This window comes from Bactrocera dorsalis, chromosome 5, assembly GCF_023373825.1.
Source record: "Bactrocera dorsalis isolate Fly_Bdor chromosome 5, ASM2337382v1, whole genome shotgun sequence".
Lineage (NCBI taxonomy): Eukaryota > Metazoa > Arthropoda > Insecta > Diptera > Tephritidae > Bactrocera > Bactrocera dorsalis.
In genome coordinates, this window is record NC_064307.1 from 55,718,410 (window position 1) to 55,741,820 (window position 23,411).

Consider the following 23,411-nt stretch of genomic DNA (forward strand, 5'->3'; position numbering starts at 1 on the left):
CTAGTATCTGACGGTAGCGACGCAGCTGTCAACGATGACAATAGCGCTGGAATGTAACAGACGCTTCGGGCTAAAGTTGGGCAAAGTGCAGCTGAACCGAACTGAACTGAGCTGTGATGTTCGTCAGTACTAATGGTGGTGGAGTTGCCGTCATTGCTGCCACAGCCGCTGCCTTGCCATATCTTATGGCGTCGCGCGTGATTTTCTTGCGGTTTTTCATACGTCACTTAGAAGTAGTGCACATTTTTCCTGTTCCACATACAAAAATATTTTTCGTTCTTGTAGTCATATATGTACATACATATATATTTCCTTTGTTCCTTTGCTAAGTCATCTTAAAGATCTCTTTGCTTGCTGCTTTCAATATTTTTTGTCGCTCGCCAAAATTGTATGACAATTGAAATGGGCGAAAGCCTGCAAAACTCGTGCTTTGCCAGCGAGCTATCGCTTTGAGAATTCGAACTCATAAAAAATGCAAGGAAATGGAATGATGCTTTGCGGCGAATCGAGATTTCAGATTTTATTTATTTACTTTCCATGTACTTGCCTGTAGAGATATTTTACAACGAATTTGTAAAACGAGTTGAATTTGTGTTGTGTGCAAAAAAAAAAAACAACAACAAAATTAAAAGAAAATGTAATGTATATAAATAATTTAATATGTGAAAATGTAATTGTGCAACAAGGTATCGGTAATGGAATTTAGTGTTGAATTTGCTAGTAAGCGCATAAATATTTAAGGCAAATATAATTTAAAGCCTACACGGCATTTCTAAGTGATTGAATAAATTTCTTTTGATTCATTAAAAATTTGTGGATAAAAAAGATTTTATGAATCAGAAGTAATTGGGAAATTGGAGATTTTATTTGTTAAAAAATTAAAGAAATAAATATGTTTAAGTAATAAAGAAATTTGAAAATATATAAAATATAATTCTTATATTTTAATTGTTGCTGTTAGAAACTGAAAATTATTGGCTGGTGCACTTTACTCAACTTTACAATAAAGCCTGCCTTATGATAAGGATAAAACATTTCTGAATCTTTATCACTTATTTTAGGATCTTCAAATGTACCGGTAACTTAATTAGACATTGACAGAAACAAAATTTATACGCTTCTCGCACGACTTTTTACTACTATAATCAAATGAAAACTAACCGTTACTTCTGGGATCAGATATTTATTTGGTCTGAGTATTTGATATCTGAAAATTTTAACAAAATAATTTAAATTTTAAGAGTGATTAAATCAGCTGTTAATTTTTTTTAATATTAAAATTTAGCATTATTTTTTTTTTATTTGTGTAAAAAAAATATTTTGCTATGCTATACGAGTATTTAATGATAAATATACATATTTTGAAATGGATAGAAAAAACCACAAAATTTATTCATTTTTAAACAAATAAACGTGTCGTAATTTAATAGGACTTGGTGTATGTAAACTTTATTGGTTCACTGTATATGCCGAGAAGTAAGTGGGTAGTTGCACTTGCCACTGTTGCGCGTAGTCGCCACTTAACGGCCTACCACAAATTACGCAAATGGCAGCACCAGCCAAGCCGCCAGATGGGAAGTGAGCTACAAAACCTCAAATCAGCACACCCGCGTGCTACTTTCTACCAATTTGAGGCAATTTCTTATTGTTTGAGTTTCTAGCCTCAACATACCCACCTCACATCTCTTCCACGCGGAAGTATAGTACACAGCTTTACTGCTGCTTTATGGCTTAAAATTATTAGTTATGATTTTTTATTATTATTTTGACATTATGTTGTTGTTGCTACGTTTTTACTGTTGCGGTTTTATCCAATGAAGTTTCTCTTGTCTTATTCATTCGCATCATTTCACAGCTGTACGGACAATCGGAAACAAGTTCGACAAAAAATATGAAAATAAAACTTGAAAAAAAAAAAACAAAAAAAAAAAAAAACCAAAAATAAATAAGTAAGAAAGCACTAAATTCCGGTGTAACCGAACATATCATACTTTTGCTAGTTGTAAGTATTAAAGCCAGAGAAATAACTTCAGGTACAATAAGCTTGTTAGTTATATGGGGTCTAGGGTGAGTTTTCAACCGAATGTTCGATAAAACTTTTATTAGGTATATGAGGTCTAAGAAAATATTGACCCGATTCAAAACATTTTTAACAAACAGCCATACTGAAAAGGTTTCTCTCCAAATTTTAGTCATATATCCCATACATTGATTAACTACAAACATTGGGTCCACATATTCTGTGCAGAGAGGCTTGAATAGTTTTGGTTAGAATTGGGCAGTTTTTAGTCATAAGGTGGCACACTTCAAAGGCACGTTTCGTGTAAAGATTTATCCCGACATATAAAGTAATTAAGTATTAGAAAGAGGTGTGGTTGTAGCCCGATTTCACTGATTTTCACACTGTAACATATAAAAGTCAAATATGGTCTATATCAGGCGCGTAGGTCTTGAGATATGGGTTTTCACAGAAATATGGGCGGTGCCACGCTCATCGTTCAATTTTGACTCCAGCTCCTTTAAAGCTCTCTCAAACCGTCTTGAGGGGCGAAATTTAATTTTAAGTTATTTATTTGTCGCGCTTTTACTAGTTTTTAACAGTACTTAATGGCGTTTAGTGGGCGTGGCATTGGTCCGATTACGCCCATCTGCGAACTTGTAATTCTTTTTTTGGCAAGGAACGCGAAGTCTCATGCATATCTCGATTTTTACTTAAGTTACAGCTTGCTCGTACGTACGGACGGGCGGACAGACAGTCACCCGGATTTCAACTTGTCTCGTCATACCTCCATTAGTTTTAGGTGATACCTACAACCGTTAGGTGAACAAAACTATTATACTCTGTAGCAACATGTAGCAAGTGCATAAAAATTGTTGGTTGCACGTTATGTGCCTCACCGCCTACTCTGCCGCACAGCGTGCAGTTTATTTTCTCGTTCAACTCTGCTGTGCACTTGTTGGATTTATGAAGCAAACCCGAAAGAAAGCCAAGCCCGAATCATATTAAAACCAAAAAAAAATTAAGATAAACTGCAGTTAAAAACAAAAGCAACAAATAATAACAAATAAGAAAAGAAAAAAATACACGAAATTACACTTTGCACTAGCGCTGAATGTGGCGGCAAAAATATCGAATGAATTACGCTGGAGCATAATTTTCGAGGCGTGAACTTGTTGAAATTCAAGTTCGGCATTCAATCGCCAACTTTGCGGTTTTATGTTACATTTTCTCATTTTCTTCGCATTTCTCATGTTATTAAGCATTTATTTTTTGGCTTTCTTTGTCGACACATTTTGTTCGAGCTGCTTCCACACTTCGTTTTTTTTCTGGTTATTTGCCTTAACTTTTATTTCTTGCCGACAAGCGTTTTTTTATTATTACAGCTTCGATTTTTTTTGTTCTCTTACTTATAATTGTTATTGTTTTGCAGGTACTCATTGAGCGCTTGAGCAGTGAAGCACTTATAATTTCATTGCTTCAGTGTGCCTTTTGTTCGGTAAACAATAACTCATCAATTCACTTTCATATTCAAATTTATTGCTCTAATGTTTCTTTGTTGGTTATGCTTAATTTGATTTTTATTAAAGTTAGAATCGTATTTTCGTTTTTTTTTTCCTTATATTGAAAAGAGTGAAAGCTTTTAGTTCCAATAATTTGGTTACAAATAAAACAACAAAAAAGCTTAGTATGTTTTGAAGAAAAATTAATATTTTCACTTATTATAAATATAATATTTCCTACAGGTATTCGTCGCAAAAGCTTTCACACTAATATGAAATACAGTTTTGAAGCTTTTTGCAATCCTAAGGATTTGAAGACTACAAAGCTGACAATTTTGAAGAAAACCTTATCACAGCTTCGAAATATTCTAAAATAATAAAATAATAGAAATACTGGTCTCGTGGGCTTTAAGATATTTTTAGAATTGGAAAGCTTTACGAAGCTTCCATCTAAAACTAATTTTAAACCAAAAAGTTTCAGAATCTGTTACTTCAGAGCTTTTAGTCAAAAGTAGCTTAATAACTGAAGGCCTCGAAAAATTAGATTAAAAACTAATATGGATTACAACCATATGAAAATTACAAAAAGTATTCTTTCGATAAACTTTAAAGCATACTCGTATTTAACATATGAAAGAATCAATCACAAATTTAGCTCACCAAAATCTGAGTTTTTGAAAATTCTTTTATGTATAGTATCGAGTGAAGGCTTCGAAACTTAAAAAAAAAAACAATAAACCTTTAAGAAGTATTTTGAAATAAATAAAACAAAAATTTTTTGAAGTTTTCACTCAAAGTTAGTTAACACTCAAAAATTAAGGAACGTCTGATATATTGTATATTTTATTCAGGAATTGTCCTAAATCAATTTATCATTTTAAAGTTTTTACTCTTACCAAAACTTTCAAATTTCTCACGGCTTGCTGAATACAAATAAGTATAAGTGCAAAAAAATAGCAAAAATTGTTATTTCAAATTTTTATATGTAATTTTTAAAATATTTTATATGTAAAACTTTAACGTAACGTTGCAAAAAATAAATAATTCAGTTGCAGAACTGTCCTGTCCTGTTGAGAAATTTACAATAATTTATTTCATTTTATTTATAAACTTAAGCTTTCATAAAGAAGGCAATCATAATTATTAATAAAATGCCTTAACAATTATAAATATAAGTTGAGATAAAAGTCCGCTTAATTTTTTTTTTTAATTTTCTTAATTTTGTTTTTTAATAATATTTTCTGAAAAGCGTTCCCTTAATTTATATAGAAGTATATGTTTGTTGGTTTTTGATTTGGTATAAAGTTTTAAATAACAAAGGCCAGTAATTGAGTCTTAAGGTAGTCGTATATGAAAGCTGTAGAAACAATGCATGTTATATAAATGGTAGTTTAGGAGAGGAAGCTTTCGAATTTTAAGTAAAACTTAATTATAGCCAAGTTTTAATACTTTTATAAAAAATTAATTATGAAAGCTTTCAAAGTAAAGTAAGAAGCTTCTAACCAAGTGTTTGTATTTCATCCAAATATGCAGAGATTTTGAATAACTATCTAAAAAAAACTACCAAAATCAGTTACTTGTTTAAGAGAGTCTTACCGGTGGCATTTTTAAGCTGCACAATCCAAGCTTTAAAGAATTCTTGATAACTATTAGCGCTGCTTGAAAAGCTCTAGTTTTATAAAGAGCACCACCACCAATCCCCATCCCCTAAATCCTTTTCGTCTTATATAAATTATATTAAATTTCCACTCTGCTTTAGAGTCGCTTTCATACTCGGAAGTGCATACTTCACTTAACTGGCTGCATCTCTTCAATTAATTGTCGCGTCTCATCAACATTATATTATGAAGTACAAAATTCCTATCAGCATCCGCCACTACAGTTAACCAATTACTTCTACACACATACATACATGTGCACATATTCATTTCAAGAAAGCACCGAGCGCGTTCTACCACAGATCATTGCTACTGTCACTCAGGCAATCAAGCGCGCCGGGAACACGAGCTCAAGTGCTGGTTTCATTGCAACTGTTTGAACTTCCTGCTCTCTGTTTTTTGCTGGCATTGCTCTGCTCATTTCATTGCCATGCAACAAAGAATAACTGTCACTGACCAGTGCAACTTCAAACGAAAAGCACTTAAACCACAATCTTTGTTTTGGCGCACGCACACAAGAATACTCTTTGTTAAGGTTAAACTCGCACACAAAACTGTGACGTTGCATGCCAAATGATGTTGCGCATACTAGTTAAATTTCAATAATTCTTGGCTGGTATTGAGTTGATAAACTCTCTAGAAATATTTATTCTAACCCTTAAAAGTAGAGGTCTGAGAACTGACTTGACGGGGCTTTGTATGATTCGTTAAGGAAACATAAATAAGCAATTTCAACCCGATGCAATTACATATTAGTTGGTATGATCAACCTGTTATTTTTGTGAAATTTGAAATTTTTTGTTCCAGTTAAAGTATTTCTCTCGAAAAGTATTTCTTTGTACGGAACCATTCAGTCAGAGAATCTCTAGAGCAAAGATTTTTGGGTGAAACTTCTAGGCCGCCCTAAATATCATAATGATATAAGAGGGCGCATGTTCTGTTGGTGAGCTTATGAAACGATACCATTTTTAAAAAGTACCAACTTTAGAGAACAATTTAAAATCTTTCATTATTTTTTTTTGTAATTTCATCTTCTGAACAGTTTGATTTCCAATTAGCCTACTGAAACCTGGTACATAAGAATATATGTACATACATACATACATACATATGTATGGTTGCAAGAGCTTAGCAGCCTAGGTTCTAAGTTTGAAGAAAGTTAGCTGTGAATGTTAGGGGCAGGCTTAAAAGATTGTAGCACTTTAAAGGAAAACTATTTTTTTTGGCAAATGTGATATATTTCTCAACTGGTCGCTATTTTTAACTTTTCAGAGATGCCCTGTGGGCCAGAGTTGGAGAAAATAGTCGAAACGAAAGCAAAAGGAGGCTCGTTGAACTGCGCCTAGAGTTGCCATACTTAAAAAATAAAAAATTTAAGTCTACAGTTTCAGCTTTCTGGTTACTATTTTGAATATACAAGCAAAAACGTGAGTGTTTCAGAAACTACAACTTTTCCTTTGAATGTGCTGTCGTCATCATATGTTTGTATGTCGAATTTCATTGTTTGCGCAATAAGTTAAATTATAATTTGTTTAACCAGGATTTTTATAATGTTTAACAGAGGCTTGTCTCTGTATGACTTATTTCTTCTGGTATAGTTTCTCTGCTTATCTCTGTTCTAATTTCATTTGAACTTTCTTATTTGCTTGCTTACCACGTCAGTAGTATACACACCATTACAGCTTGATAATATACATACTTATGTACATAGGATGTTTTCTTTCCTAAAAACACATACATATTAAAGGTGCAAAATAAATATATGTATGTATACTAAAAACTACATCCATACATATGTACATACAGTGGCGGACAAAAGTCTACATACACTCCCTATTTCCATTGATATGAGAGTACAAAAAGTTTTTAGAAAAATGTGTTGATACAGTTTTATTCTAATATCTATTATAATAACAATTAACTAAAAAAATTCATTATTTAACATAAAACAACAAATTTATGGAAGAAAAACTCAAAAATTGCTTTGACAAAAGTCTACATACAGTTCTAATCTCCTACTTTGTACATTGTTATATTAACAGTAAGGTATCGTTAGCCTTTTTCTTTTATTTCAATATGTTTATTGTTTGATATTTATTGAATTTAGTTGTGGTTTAAACATTTCAATAGCTATAATGGCTCCGCGAAATGAAATATCAATTGATGTAAGAAATTTGGTGATAAAAGAAAGAAAAGAAAAAAAATCATATGGTGAAATTTCTAAAATTTTTAACTTGAGTCGAGCAACAGTACAGACAATTCTAAAAAACTTTAAAAATAATGGTTCCAACGAAAATAAAGTGGACGCCCAAAAAAACAATCTCGTAGAGACGTCAGCCTGATTCCCAACGAAGTAGACCAAAATCCAAAAGTAAATGCTCCAAATATAGCCGAACGCGTAGTAAGTACATCACAAATGAGTATCCAACCAAAAACAATAAAAAAAAACTCTAAACGATAACGGATTCCACAGTAGAACACCACGGAAGAAACCTTTTATTTCTGAAAAAACCGGAAACTTCGTTTAAAGTTCGCCAAAAAACACAAAGAAAAGGAAATGGATTTTTGGAAAAAAGTTTCATTTACAGATGATTCTAAATTCACCCTAGTGATGAAAGGGCTAAAATTTGAAGGAAAACTAACGCCACGCTTGAACCGAAGAACGTAGTATAAATTGTGAAGCTCGGTGGCGGCAGCGTAATGGTTTGGGGAGCTGTTGCGGCCTCTGGAGTTAGAAATTCGGACTTTATCGAAGGTGAAATGGACGGTTATAAGAATAAGTCTCTGTTGGAACATAATTTGAAGCCTTTGGTGGATAATTTAGGGCTCGGTTCCAGTTGGATATTTCAACAAGATAACGATCCGATGCATGCGGCGCAAATTGTTAAGGACTGGTTGCTTTATTATACTCCAAGGCAATTAAATACACCACCTCAAAGTCCAAATATGAATATTATTGAACATGTCTGGGAGATTTTGGAGCGAAGAATTAGAAAGCACCAAATTTCTAGCTGTACTATACTCTAAGAGCGCATATTGGAACCTTGGAACAGCATTACATCTGCAGCGTTGACAAATTTAGCAGAATCAATGCCACGGCGTCTTCAAGCAGTTATAGATACCAATGGGGACCCAACTAAATACTAAAACGTCTTAATAACTAGCATTTTGTAAAGTTTTTCGCACTGAACTAAGATATTTTTGTACTGTATGTAGACTTTTGTCAACACAATATTTGAGTTTTTATTCCATAAATTTGTAGTTTTATGTCGGTATTCTGCGTGAGACGATTGTCTCATGTCTCTAATAGTGACTATAGTAATTTAGTGATTCTGTTAGTCAGGAGTCTCATATTGGTATTCTGGCAAATAGAGTATACTACTTTACAGCATACTACTATACTGTAACTGCCAGAATACCAAAATGAGACTCCTGACTAACAGAATCACTAAATTACTATAGTCACTATTAGAGACATGAGACAATCGTCTCACGCAGAATACCGATATTATATTAATTAACTGATTTTTTAAGTTTGTTGTTATTAGAAAGAAGATTAGAATAAAACTGTATCAACACATTTTTCTAAAAAGTTTTTGTACTCTCACATCGAAGAAAACAGGGGGTGTATGTAGACTTTTGTCCGCCACTGTACATACATATATTACTACAGTTGCCGTTGAGGGTATATAACAATTTCAGCGATCTTCTAAATGCTTTTGCATAGTGCCACTAACTTCCAGCATTACTTTTAGTTAAAATTCCGCACATACCAACTCCTCTAGTTTATTTTCTCAATCTAAGCTGTTCCAATGCCTGAATCGAAGCGATATTATCTACATACTATATGAACATACTTTAGACTTTAGATATCCCCAAGGAAAATAGTCTAACGGTGTGATATCACACGATCGTGGTAGCCAATTGACCTGCACGGTGAAATTATCTGCTCATTTAAACAAGTACTATCGGTCAGGCATAGTACTTTTCGCTTAGGATTTTGTGTGCATACATTTTTTCTCCACCGATTCAGTTAGTCGGCCGCTTGCCAAATGCCACCTCCACTATTGCAGGGTATGGTTACAACGCCTGGTTGTAATCTGATCATATGGTATGTTTGTTAACAGCATCCGCCCTTAGTTAAAATTAATTTTTCACAAAAAAATTTTTTCATAGTCTACTTTTAAGCTACATACGTATGTACATACATGTGTACATATGCAAGTATGTCTGTTGTAGAAATAACCCAGTGTATAAAGTCCTATTAAGGCCGTTAAAATGCTTTATTACCCAACTTTAAATTGCATTTTTGTGTCCATTGTGTAATGACTGCTACTAACAGCGTTACAAATATTCCACCACTTTGTTTACATTATCAAGCAAATTGAAATTGAAAAATCAAATGCCGAACACACACAAATTTCAAAACAGTAGCTTTTAATGCAAACAAATGCGTTTACAGGTAAACGACTGAGTCAATACGCACACCAATCCTCATGTAAATTTGATTTACCAACCAATAACGGTACTACTAAGTAGCCCAATAAGCACTGATATGTACTTACACACACACACAAGTAAATAACGGTATTTTTTCCTTTTCATTTCCCTAGAACTGGTATTGGTTTCCGCGCTTGTTGTTGCTTTCTTTTAAATTCCATTACATTTAAGTGTAAATAAACAACGGTACACAGCAGATCAGCGTTGATGGTGGCAGCAAGCTTTATGTTTTTCTTTTTAAGTGTGTGTGCGAGATACATACATATGTATGTGAAAAACCGCGAAATTGCACAAAGCAAAAACATTTCAGTGAAAGGAAGTTCTGTGTACATTAGAAGCTCATGGCAGAACTACAACAACACAGCTGCGTTGCTAGGCAAATAAATCAGCTATTGAAGTGTTCTCCAATACACACCCACACAACCATATATGAATGAAGGCGGACTAAAATTCGAGCTGGCGGTATTAACTATGTATACTTATACATACATATGTGTGTACATATCTACATGTATGCTTGTTTATGAATTTTTTTGCACGCAAATCATTTACTTTTTTGCTTCCATTTCGAACACTCACTTAATTGAAATACTCTCCGATTTCAATTTCAATATTTATTTATCGTATCTGCGCGCATAAACACATACATGCATTTATACATACATATAAACATATTTAATTTTGCTTATTCGTCATCAATCGCTATCGATAACTGCTGCTACGAGCTAGATATGTATATATGTAGGTATGTGGCATCGTCAGCTCCAATAGCTGCTTCTTCGTACAGACCAATGGGGGTTGTGGCCTGACACAGTGGCAGGGGGAGGTTGGGGCATTATTGTGCGCATCGTGTGGCGTTTGGCGGTTCATTGAACAGTAGGATACTTTACACCGCATGGGTTCACTGATGGATTTATTTACTTTTTATGCAATAAAATCACAATAATCGCTTTAAGCGGAACATTGCGACGAATGCCTCGCTGACTGTGTGCGGCAATAATAGGCAAGAAAGCAGAAACAATAATAAAAAAGAAACAAGTAAGGAAGCGCTAAATTCGGGTACAACCGAACATTTAATACTTTTGCAAGTATTAAAGCCATGGAAGTACCTTCAATTACATAATATCTGTTAGTCATATGGGGTCTCGTCGAGCTTACGCGCGATTTAAGCATTCTAAACGCAAATATGCACCGTTATAAGATACACATACTCCCCAAATTTTACTAAGATAACTCACTTATTGACCGATATTTGCGGTATAATGTCAGTCGGAAATCCAAACATATTTATATTAGGGTTATAGGAAGTTTGACCTCATTCCACTCACTTGTAGCATACAGACTTACTACTATCAGGAAATGATTATCTCGGAATTTCAATTATAAATATGACACATTGAACAATATTTTTGGTAAAAAGTCAACTACAGGTACTGGGTGTATTCGGTACCTAGGTACCTTTTTTTACATTTGGACGTTTTTTGGCCATAGGCTGGCATACTCTAAAGAAACTTTTCGAGCAAAGTTTTATCCCGTTATATTAATTGCTTATTGATTTGTAAACATGAAAGGAAAGAATCAGGGGAATACCACATACTAAATTTGGTTGATACCGGTCAAACGGGTCTTGAGATTTATGTTCTCACCTAAAAGTCACGCCTATCATCCAATTTTCACGCCGTTTTCGATTAATAGCGTTTTGTGGGCGTAGCATTGGTCCGATTACGCCCATCTACGAACTTCGCCGTATGTTTTTGCCAAGAAACATACATAAGTAACGGGTGATTTTTTTGAGGTTAGGATTTTCATGCATTAGTATTTGACAGATCACGTGGGATTTCAGACATGGTGTCAAAGAGAAAGATGCTCAGTATGCTTTGACATTTCATCATGAATAGACTTACTAACGAGCAACGCTTGCAAATCATTGAATTTTATTACCAAAATCAGTGTTCGGTTCGAAAATTTTTTATCGACAAATTTTGTTCAGCGATGAGGCTCATTTCTGGTTGAATGGCTACGTAAATAAGCAAAATTGCCGCATTTGGGGTGAAGAGCAACCAGAAGCCGTTCAAGAACTGCCCATGCATCCCGAAAAATGCACTGTTTGGTGTGGTTTGTACGCTGGTGGAATCATTGGACCGTATTTTTTCAAAGATGCTGTTGGACGCAACGTTACGGTGAATGGCGATCGCTATCGTTCGATGCTAACAAACTTTTTGTTGCCAAAAATGGAAGAACTGAACTTGGTTGACATGTGGTTTCAACAAGATGGCGCTACATGCCACACAGCTCGCGATTCTATGGCCATTTTGAGGGAAAACTTCGGACAACAATTCATCTCAAGAAATGGACCCGTAAGTTGGCCACCAAGATCATGCGATTTAACGCCTTTAGACTATTTTTTGTGGGGCTACGTCAAGTCTAAAGTCTACAGAAATAAGCCAGCAACTATTCCAGCTTTGGAAGACAACATTTCCGAAGAAATTCGGGCTATTCCGGCCGAAATGCTCGAAAAAGTTGCCCAAAATTGGACTTTCCGAATGGACCACCTAAGACGCAGCCGCGGTCAACATTTAAATGAAATTATCTTCAAAAAGTAAATGTCATGAACCAATCTAACGTTTCAAATAAAGAACCGATGAGATTTTGCAAATTTTATGCGTTTTTTTTTTAAAAAAAGTTATCAAGCTCTTAAAAAAACACCCTTTATATACAGACAGTCATCAGGACTTCGTCTCGTCATCTTGATCTTTTATATATGTATATTACTCTATATCTATCTCTCTTAGATTTACGTGATACGTATAAACGTTAGGTGAATAAAACTACAATATTACACTCTGCAGTAACGTGTTGCAGTAGTATTAAAATTATGGAAGCAACAAAGTGGCGTGCGGTTTCTTAGCGAAACAACACATGTAATTGAATAAGGAAGACCGAAGGAAAAAAATACGAAAATTTAATTTCGCGCGCAAAAAAAGAAAATATACAAACATATATCAATGTTTGCATGTATGTAAGTATATAGGCAGATATGTTTACATATTTATGTATGACTGTATAATGACAACATGAAAATCGATGAAGCAGTAAAGTCTGTTGTAGAGAAAGCAAAAATTTATTGCCTGCAGTTGATTGACTTTTGCATAAAAGCCATGGAATATACACTATACATAAGTATGTTTGTATGTACATAGTAATATATTTATGCGCACTAAACAAATTTGTAAATATGTATGTATACATATACACTACATACTTAAGTTTGCATAGGTAAGTAGTGTATATCGGCGGCATTTTTTGTTTGCAGCTTAGAGTTTATTTTCTGCGCTGCTTTGTAAAGCGATCATATTTCCACTAAAGCCTGTAAAATAAATATTAATTACTCCCACATGTATACACATATTAAAATACGTTATGTGGAAATTTACGTTCGTACATACATTGTACATATGTTCATATGTAAGTGGGAAAGAAACTGTGAGGAAAATAATGTCTTACTAAGTATGTAAGCATAAGAAAAACAAACATTCGATACAAAAAAAGTAATGAAGCTTTGAATACAAATTGAAATTTAACCTTTTTATTTAAAGTGTAATTTTTTGTGCAAAAAGTAAGTAAATATATCAACAACCGCGTCGTTAGTTCTGCTTTTTCCATAATGGATAAAGAAGCGAAGAAAATGGGTTTGGTGTTGAACGCGGGCAAGACGAAATATAGGAGATGTCATCAAGCAAATAGTCGTCGCACTCGCGACCTGGCTCCCACGTGTATCTTAGAACCAGCATCAACACCAACAACAAAGGCATCCTCGACATCCAACACAGAAAATCTCTTGCCAACAGGTGTTACTTTGAACTACCTTGGCAATTGAGAAGTAAAGTTCTCACTCGACGAACAGAAACCAAACTCTATAAGTCACTCATTACTCCCGCTATATGGGGGAAGCAAAGAAAGAGGAATACTTACACCTTATTTTTAAATTGGGGGCTATTTACGAAAAGAAGAAACGACTAGTGCGCTGTTGTTAACCTGGCTATAACCGCGTACGCGTTGTCTATGCCAGTAAAGAAAAAGAATAAGAAGAAACAAGCATCCCATATTGCGCTATAGCTCCTTGCTTATTTCATGTGTAGCGTTGTTAAGTCATACTAAATGGTTGTTTAAGCTGATTTTTTACGGATTATCTCAGCCACTCGGCGTTCCAACTGCCAAGTAAACAACAAATAAATAAACAGAAAATTTTGCAAACGCACCGACACGCCTCAAATAATGTGTGGGTGTCTAATTTGATACATACCGGAGACAAACAGGCACAGCGAACACTGTGAACTTGAAACCATCATATAACATAATTTATTTATTAAATATTAAATGGCTGTGTTTACGCTGATGTAAGCAAGTCACAGCAATCGATACGCCACGTCGCTATCGTTATCGCCAATGAAAACTCCTACACAGAAAGGAAAATAAAAATGAAAAATTTAAATGAGCTGGCAAAATATTATGAATATTATATGCCATAGCTTGCGAAATCATTTCAGTCTAAACGAGATTAAATTTCTATAGAGATGACAGGGCTAATACGGAGTTTAGATTTTTTAAGTGGCGGAAAACATTTTTTGGGAAATATTAAATTGCAGTATACAAAGAAGAAGTTAACATTGGAGGTGGTACTTGTATATAGTACCCATTATAGCGATTTGTCAATTACGTCGATATTATAGGTAAATTTCTTTCCTTAAGTCTTCTTCTGGAGGCTGAGAGCAAACAAATGTCAAACGAGTACAGAAATTAACCCTGACCGGCAAGAGTATTTTTAACTTATTTATATTAGACTTCAGTAACAACAAAATAAATTGAGGTTACCGCTATCGCCGCTTCGATTAAATTCTTCAATATATAGGCGAAAGCCTTTAACAAAGTTCTTGGGTCTCAGGATATTCTAAGTTTAACTTCCTAATAGATCTTTGGTCGTCCTTATTAAACCGAGCAACGTTTATGTGTTACAAAAAGGCTACTTGGACCCTTGCTCAAGCAAGGAGATCAGCTATTTGTTTTGCAGTTATGACTACAATGCCCGAAAATAACATTATTTTAACACATTTAAAATAGATCGAATTTGCCGACTTCGTGGAGTCTTCAGTATGTACTTAGGTAAACAGTACATAAATATGTACATATATCTTTTGTGAAATAAATCTATTGTGACTTTTCTTTGATGCCATATTTCTTTTCAGTAGCAAGAAAAATTATAAAGTTAAAGCTGTTATTCTGAATAACAATATTTAAATAAATATACTGAACTAAGAAATAATTTTAAAACTTAATTATCAATTCATAGTTATTGTTAATATTAAATTTAGCTTTATTAAGCATACCTTAAAAATCGCTCAATTAATATGCAGCGCTCTAGAACGAACATAAAATAAAAAATAATAATAAAAGTAAAATTTCCAAAACCAAACAAAAATTTACCGATTTTAAATAAATGCAGAAAATTTTTGAGCTTATCTTAATAGTTACAATAATCCGAATTCTTTGCATTTAAACTTTAATAACAATTTCAATATTATTTGGTTTTAAATTTTTCATATGTACATATGTACATACATATGTATTTTTCAAAATATTTTTGTTTGCACATTTTTGCCATGGGCTTTGTTGTGCCAATAACACTTTGTGCAACTGAAATAATAACTGCATAAATAAATATAGCTAGAAAAATAGAAATTAATAGATAAAAGTGAAAATTGAGGAAAATATAAAATTCATAAATTTCATTTTCACAGAAAAAAATCGAAAAAAGCGTATGCTTATGCAGTCGAAATGTAGTTTAAATTTATTTATATGCATATTTAAAACTGAAAATGCAATAAATAAATACATATGGATGTCTATACATATAAAATGATCGCATGCCTTAGATGTTTATCTGCTGCATGTGTACATACATATGTATATGCATTTGATATACATATATTTATGTATAGCATGAAAAACACATTTATATTTGTAGGTACATATGCTTGTATGTGTATGTATGCTTGCGTTTGTGTATGTGTTAGCCTTCAGCTGATTGCTGATACAAATTTTATTTATAGCGCAGCGGATTGGCATAAATAGAAATATCGACGACAGTGGCCGTGAGTTAGTGAGGGCATAATGAAACGCAGCCACAAGCAATAAAGTAAAACAACAACAATAATAAGAACAACTTTTGCGAATAATAGCAAAAATGATTGCAAATTGAATGTGGCACCACCGAACGTGCAACAGCAGCCAATAAAAACAACAACTATTACGCGTATTGCAGGTGGTTGAGGGCGCCAAAGCGATTGCGCGCGCAAATAATGAAAGTAAATAAATAGTAAATTCGAAATGTGGATGCAAATACAGGCACACACTCATACATACAAACATAAAAATCCACTGTCTGTTTGTTAGTCGCGAGCAGTGCTGCTGCGCTCTGATGCGGCGCTGATATTTTATTGAGCGGAAGGCAATTTCAATAAAAAATATTGCTTTTGAATTGAAAACGTTAATACAGATACACGCATACAAAGGCATACATACAAACATATATATAAACACATACATACATAAGTTCTAGAACTGAACTGGGTCAAATGTACATACAGTGTGAGAGCGGAAAAGCTATGGATGCTATGGCGCTTACAACAACAACCATTAGTATGACAGCAATAATGACAAGCGATGGAGTGACAGCACGCAATCTAAAAGTCAATGTAGTGCGAGTAAGCCACACGGGAGCGCACAGGCACACACTTTTGACAAACACACAAAGTTATATACATATGTATATGCATGCATAGGCAGCAACTATTCAAACTGAATGAACCATTAACTGGTAGCTAAGTGTTTGCAGTATGCAATTCAATGAGCTTGCTTCAACAGTATATGTAAGTATATAGTACATATGTATATGTATCTATACATACATATTTGTAAATATACTTGTTTGCGTGTGTGTGTTCGAATCTGCACATGCTGTTCTTGCTCCCTTACGCCGCCTCTGATTATTGCCATTGACATTGCAAATGCAGTGCACGCTTATCAATGCACGTGTTATTGTTGTGGTTGTTGGTATGGCGACCTCCTCTGCGGGCGTGTCTCTCTAATGGTTCTCGCTGCCCTTCGGTTCTATCATAAATTGCCAACGTCAATGACAGCTTCTGATAGGAGTCTACTTGCTTGCAAGCGCTTATATGCTCAATAAATATTATAAATTGAAGGCATAATTGGAGTGTGTGTGTTTGCAATCGCAGAGCCTTGAACTAGTCAATTGAGCATACACAAATGTTTGCGTTCAAATCAATAAATGTCTAATAGGGAAAGGAGAATTATGAACATACTTCGAATAAGTTTGTTGACAGTGACAAATTTTAGAACAGTGAAGAGTTTTTTCTGCCCCGGGGAATTCAAAACTTGAGAACTGTTCAGAATAATTTTTTTCTGTAACAAAATTTTACTATAACTTGTTATTTTTCGCCATTTAAAACGTTCGAAATATTCCAAAAAAATGTGAAATTGTGCAAAAATTTTGAATCAAACAAGTAAAGGAGACCCGAATTCGTTCGAAACTGAGTTTTGAGTACTCTTTCGACTTCATTACTTTAGGGCACGTTTGGAGGAAGCAATATTTCGAGTTACCTGTATACATATGTTATTGTAAAAAAGAACGAAAGTCAATTTTCGAGATTAGCAGTAGGGCAGAAAAAACATCGGCTGTACAGATCATTCAGTTAGTGTGAAAGCTTTGCGATATAGTGAAATCTGAACAATTTCTTCAGATATTAAAGCGCTGCATTAGATAACACTCCAAGCCATATTTCGTGCAGAAGTCTTGTCAAGTTGAAACGTTTTTCATTTTGTATGGCAGCCGTATGTATTAAAGGTCCAACATCGGCAGTTTCGGTGGAGCAGCTTCTTAGTGCGGACGTGTAAAAAATTTTACTTCAATATCTCAAAAGCTGGGGGAAAAGTTCGCATATACTTACATATGTATGTATGACAGTAACCAATATCAAAATTTTTTCTATACAAGCACTTGATACCGATTGTTCAGTTTGTATGACAGACATATGCTTAGTGGTCCGATATCGACCGAACTGACAAATGAGCTGCTGCTTGGCGAGAAAAGGACCTGAATGTAGAGTGGGCTTATTAATTGTATTTTCTTATACCTATTTAAGCAGTAATAGATTATCTGATATTTCAGTAACTTTTCACTCACAGGATCCAAAACAGCTAGAAAAAGATATGGTAAATGGAAACAATTTGAAGATTAGAAAACGCTTGGCTATACCAATAACTTCCTCAAACTCATATTATTACGCCATGCAACGCGCCGCACTTAAGGTGACAACATTGTCATTACCAGCTGACATTAAACTCTAAACATTGCTGCAAAAAGGTGTGGAATACTCTGTAGCTTCGTATCTATGAAGAATATTTATTCGTGTGGCCACGTAACGGAAGTGGTTTCGTAATAAAGGTGTGCTAGTAAAACTTAGGCTAGCCAATTCCGAAAGAACTGACCCATGCTAACCCGCACTAGCAAAAAAACATTAAGACAGGAAAGGTAGGAATGAGACAAAAAGGAAGCGTAAGGCCGCGTTAGTGCACTTATAATTCAAAGTGTGAGCAATAAACATTGTATGCACTTTTCAGAAGAAACAAAAGTGGAAGTGCGTGTGCTGCGCCTATTAACTACACGCATGCGTTATTTAGTACCTTCTTGCAACATGCGACTCGAGTAGTATACATACATATGTACATACATACATAGATGTTTTACTTCTTACTTTACATGCATGTGGCGTCATAGAAATTCTGGGGCAGCTTAGAACAACAACAAAGCCATAATAGCTTTTCTCCTATAGTAATTATGTAATCGGTTAATGTTCTGCCCGAATTTGGATGCGTGTGTTGAATAAAACTTACATATAGTCAGTATACAATGAAATGGAGTAGAATTTTAGGGACTACCTGAATTTAACAAAACCAGTGGTACGCATATGTATACAAATATATATGTATATGCGTCTAGCTCCACAGTTAATGAGCCAAGTGGTCATTAGTTTTTGCTGTAGAAAATGACGTACTAACTTACATGTTACTTTTTAACTGATTTTCGTTGTTGTTGTTATTATTATGTTGCAAGTTGCTGATACAAAGTATGCGAGCGCTATTGTCGCATGCCGCTTGAAGCACGTGTCGTTGTTACTTTGTAGATTTTACGATATGGAGTCGCTTATACACAATCGCCAGGGCGTATATATGCATATAATACATACACATATGTACATACATAAGTATATTAAATGCTCACTGGAATTACTTCCTTGTAAATTTGACACATAATTGTGGGTTTATAAAGGGTGATTTTTTAAGAGCTTGATAACTTTTTTTAAAAAAAAAACGCATAAAATTTGCAAAATCTCATCGGTTCTTTATTTGAAACGTTAGATTGGTTCATGACATTTACTTTTTGAAGATAATTTCATTTAAATGTTTACCGCGGCTGCGTCTTAGGTGGTCCATTCGGAAAGTCCAATTTTGGGCAACTTTTTCGAGCATTTCGGCCGGAATAGCCCGAATTTCTTCGGAAATGTTGTCTTCCAAAGCTGGAATAGTTGCTGGCTTATTTCTGTAGACTTTAGACTTGACGTAGCCCCACAAAAAATAGTCTAAAGGCGTTAAATCGCATGATCTTGGTGGCCAACTTACGGGTCCATTTCTTGAGATGAATTGTTGTCCGAAGTTTTCCCTCAAAATGGCCATAGAATCGCGAGCTGTGTGGCATGTAGCGCCATCTTGTTGAAACCACATGTCAACCAAGTTCAGTTCTTCCATTTTTGGCAACAAAAAGTTTGTTAGCATCGAACGATAGCGATCGCCATTCACCGTAACGTTGCGTCCAACAGCATCTTTGAAAAAATACGGTCCAATGATTCCACCAGCGTACAAACCACACCAAACAGTGCATTTTTCGGGATGCATGGGCAGTTCTTGAACGGCTTCTGGTTGCTCTTCACCCCAAATGCGGCAATTTTGCTTATTTACGTAGCCATTCAACCAGAAATGAGCCTCATCGCTGAACAAAACACGCCCGCGAAACACATTTCGAACCGAACACTGATTTTGGTAATAAAATTCAATGATTTGCAAGCGTTGCTCGTTAGTAAGTCTATTCATGATGAAATGTCAAAGCATACTGAGCATCTTTCTCTTTGACACCATGTCTGAAATCCCACGTGATCTGTCAAATACTAATGCATGAAAATCCTAACCTCAAAAAAATCACCCGTTATCATGGTTATGATCTCAAAATCTATAAAATTATATAATTACTTTTAAGTATTGTTAAACAGCAATTGAAGTCTGCAGTGAAAATAGAAAAAACACAAGTAAGGAAGCACTAAGTTCGGGTGCAACCGAACGTTTCTTACTCCTTCAACTTGCACGAATCAAAGCCAGAGAAATACTTTAAGATCTATAAGACATTAACCAGAGGATCGAAATCCAAGCTGTTTTATATATACATATTGTATATACTCTGACAGACATACAAGATTTGTTTGAAGAACGAAAATCATGATAATAAGTAAATGGGAGTTGGGGTAGTATCGACCCGATTTTATCTATTTTTCCTAATACCCCATGCTATTAACTTGTCACATGTTACGAGTATAACCATATAGAGTAAAGTCAGCTGGAAGTTCAAAATTTGATAAGAGATATATAGGTAAATTTTTCGCTCAAATTTATCAATTTTAGGCACAAAGATACACCGCTTTGAGTAAAACGGGCTCTTTCATTTTCATTGACATACGCATATTTGTCGATATACATATGTATGTATGCGGTACAAAGTCACGAAGTTCGAAAATCTTTATATTAGATATATGGAAATAAGGGCTGTATTAGACCGATTTTATCTATTTTTGACATACAGACATACCATTGTCAGAGAAGGATTATCCCTGAACTTCAATTATAAACCTCACACATAGACCCATATTTTCGATCAAAAGTCCAAATATTTGGTAGCTATGGGCTTGAACAGTTTTGTTTGGAGTTAAACAATTTTTGCTCATAGGGTGGTATACTTTAAGGGAATATGCAAAGTTGTAGCCCTTTATATCTATTGCTTCCTGATTTGCGTAAGTGTAAATGAGTAAGTGAAAGAATCAAATGGAATTTAAAATTGTGCTATATGGAACGTATGCGTGGTTGTAGCCCGATTTCGCACAATTTCTCACTGTGACATAAGAATAAGAGAGGAATGTCACGTTTGTCGAAATCGATCGGCCGGGTCCGAGATATGAGATTTCACCAAAAAGTGGGTGGGTCACGCCCATCGTCCAATTTTCACACCGGCTTTCATAAAGCCCCATCTCACCATATCGGACCTTTTAGTAGTTTTTAACAGTACCGTTATATAGAGAGTAAGCATGCTTATCTTCCGATTTCACCCTGTTCATAGAAATTCTTATAATATGTGTGCTGGGAGAATTTGGTTCTTATAATATCATTGGGTTAGGAGATATATACATTAAACTTATTAGAGGGCGGGGCCAATTTGGCGCCCCCGGTGGCGCCATCTATATGTCGACTGACGCGTTAGAATCTGCTATCTTTATCATTGTCCCGTGAGAATTTCATTGATTGGAAGTGAAGTTATTGCGCACAAATTGACTGACGACCAAAGTAAAGTTTCCTAAGTTCTTCTCTTGGTTTTAAGTTACCTCCTCACCAATTTTCAGCCAAATCTGTACAACCGTTCTTGAGTTATAAATAGTGTAACTAGCACGATTTTCTTTTATATATGTATATAGATTTAATGGTTAGTAACTTTTTTGTACTAAGGAACCTGCACACCAAGTTTCATCAAGGTATCTCAATGTTTACTCAATGTACAGCTAACAGCTACAGCTACAACTAATCTAATCTACAGCTAACACGGACGGAGGCACTGACAGGATTTCAACTTTTCTCGTCATCATTTAGTTTTAGACTATACATAGAACCGTTATGTAAACAATACTATTTTACTCAGTAGCAACATGCTGCGAGAGTATAAAAATATAATAATTTGAACTTTTTTTCTCTAAAATTTTTGGATGAATATAGTTTTGAGTTACCCTTTTTGTTATACGAGTAGTTAAAATATTTTTCAAATTTTCTCAATAGCAACTAAACTGCATTATCAAAATTAGTATATTTCAAGTTAAACTTTTTTATCTGTTCATAGTTATTTCTCAAATTTCGTTAGATAAGTTGTTAATTTGTAAAGAACGATCGGAAATACATACATATGTTAAATAAGAAACTGTTGAAAAAGTATAATTGATTAAGGTGTAAATCAAATTTTGGGGTCACTTGTGTTTTTAAAAATCGAAGAATGATTTGAAGAAATGGGATCATTGGATATCAACTTAAAAACAAAAAATGTTGCAATAGTTGAAAACGGCAATTTCGAAGTTTATCAACACGCTAGGTCTAGATTCTGCTCGCATATTTTATGGGTTAATCATAATAGAGTAGAAGGCTCAGTTTCATAGACTAGACAACTGTAGGGGCGAGCTGTCTATTAAAATGCCAGTTTTGTTTTCGTTACATATCGTGGGGAATAATATTGGTATTGCCTGTTTGGATTCTGGTAACTATTACAGCACTCTCTCGCCTTAAATATCAGCTGTTGGGTAGGCTTTTCAATCATCATAACTCCTCCTTAGTGCGAATTGCTTTACATTGTATCTGAGTCACTTTTTGTTAAATAGATAAATGAGAGAATTGTATTTATAAATTTCCAACTAATGAGGTAGTTTTTTTCAAAACAAAATCAATTTTTATTCGTCCATGGCAATGAAATTTAATTTTTTATTTACTAATTCACCGCCTGACAATTCTATTAAATATTTAATTAAGCGCGCATAAAAAAATAAACCGTAACTACATTTTGTTGTTGACAGAATAACATTATGTCATTTAAATTTTTATTGTTAAAAAAAAAAAATATTTAATTTAAATTCAAGTTCAATAAAACAAGTTCGCGGCCATGTCGCCCAAATCCAAATCGTGTATGTTTGTAGTATACTTGTTTTCCAATTAAGCGCATAATAAATACACACCTGGGACAGTATGGAGGTCAAAACGTCAAATGCCTGACCTGCGCACCTCTTTTGGTGCCCCTTTGAAGCCATTGTATGAAAATGCTTATTTGTGATGCAGTGGGGTTAAGCTAAGCAAAACAACTCATTAAGGTACATAAAGTTAATTAGTGAAACTGTCACAGCCATAAGTTTCACTATCAAGCATAAACATAAATATATTTATTACATAAAATACATACACATACATGTATAGTATACATTGTATACAAATATGTATATTTATGCTAACATGACGAAGATATTGAATGAAATTCCATTGAATAAGCGGCAAATTCTCAGAAGCAAGCATGTTTTGGAGTTTTAAACGAGATGCTGGAAAATATTCATAAACTCGAAATTAATTATTTTTGCTGTATATGTTTATAAATAACATTGCTTGTCATATTTGTATTTAATATATGCAAGTAGTTTACAGTTTAATGAATCGACTAATGGGTGAGGCTCTTTTGTCATAAAATAATGAAATATTTCTTAATTATTAAAGAAACTTTATTCATGAGTACTGTATGATGACTAATGAAAAATGGTAAAAAATTAAGGAAGCCCT

General features: G+C 34.3%; 1 protein-coding gene across 16 annotated transcripts in view; it reads left to right on the top strand.

The window, feature by feature from the left end:
- Positions 1 to 23,411, top strand: part of LOC105224097 (chondroadherin-like protein) — a 171,217-nt gene that overhangs the window by 107,426 nt on the left and 40,380 nt on the right. For 13 of the 16 annotated variants that reach the window (XM_049458831.1, XM_049458830.1, XM_049458835.1 and 10 more), the window contains one exon: positions 3,432 to 3,497. The exons of the other annotated variants lie outside the window; for them this stretch is intronic. The gene's annotated coding sequence lies outside the window, so the exon portion shown is untranslated. The remainder of the gene's footprint in view (positions 1 to 3,431; positions 3,498 to 23,411) is intronic. 16 annotated transcript variants of the gene reach the window in all.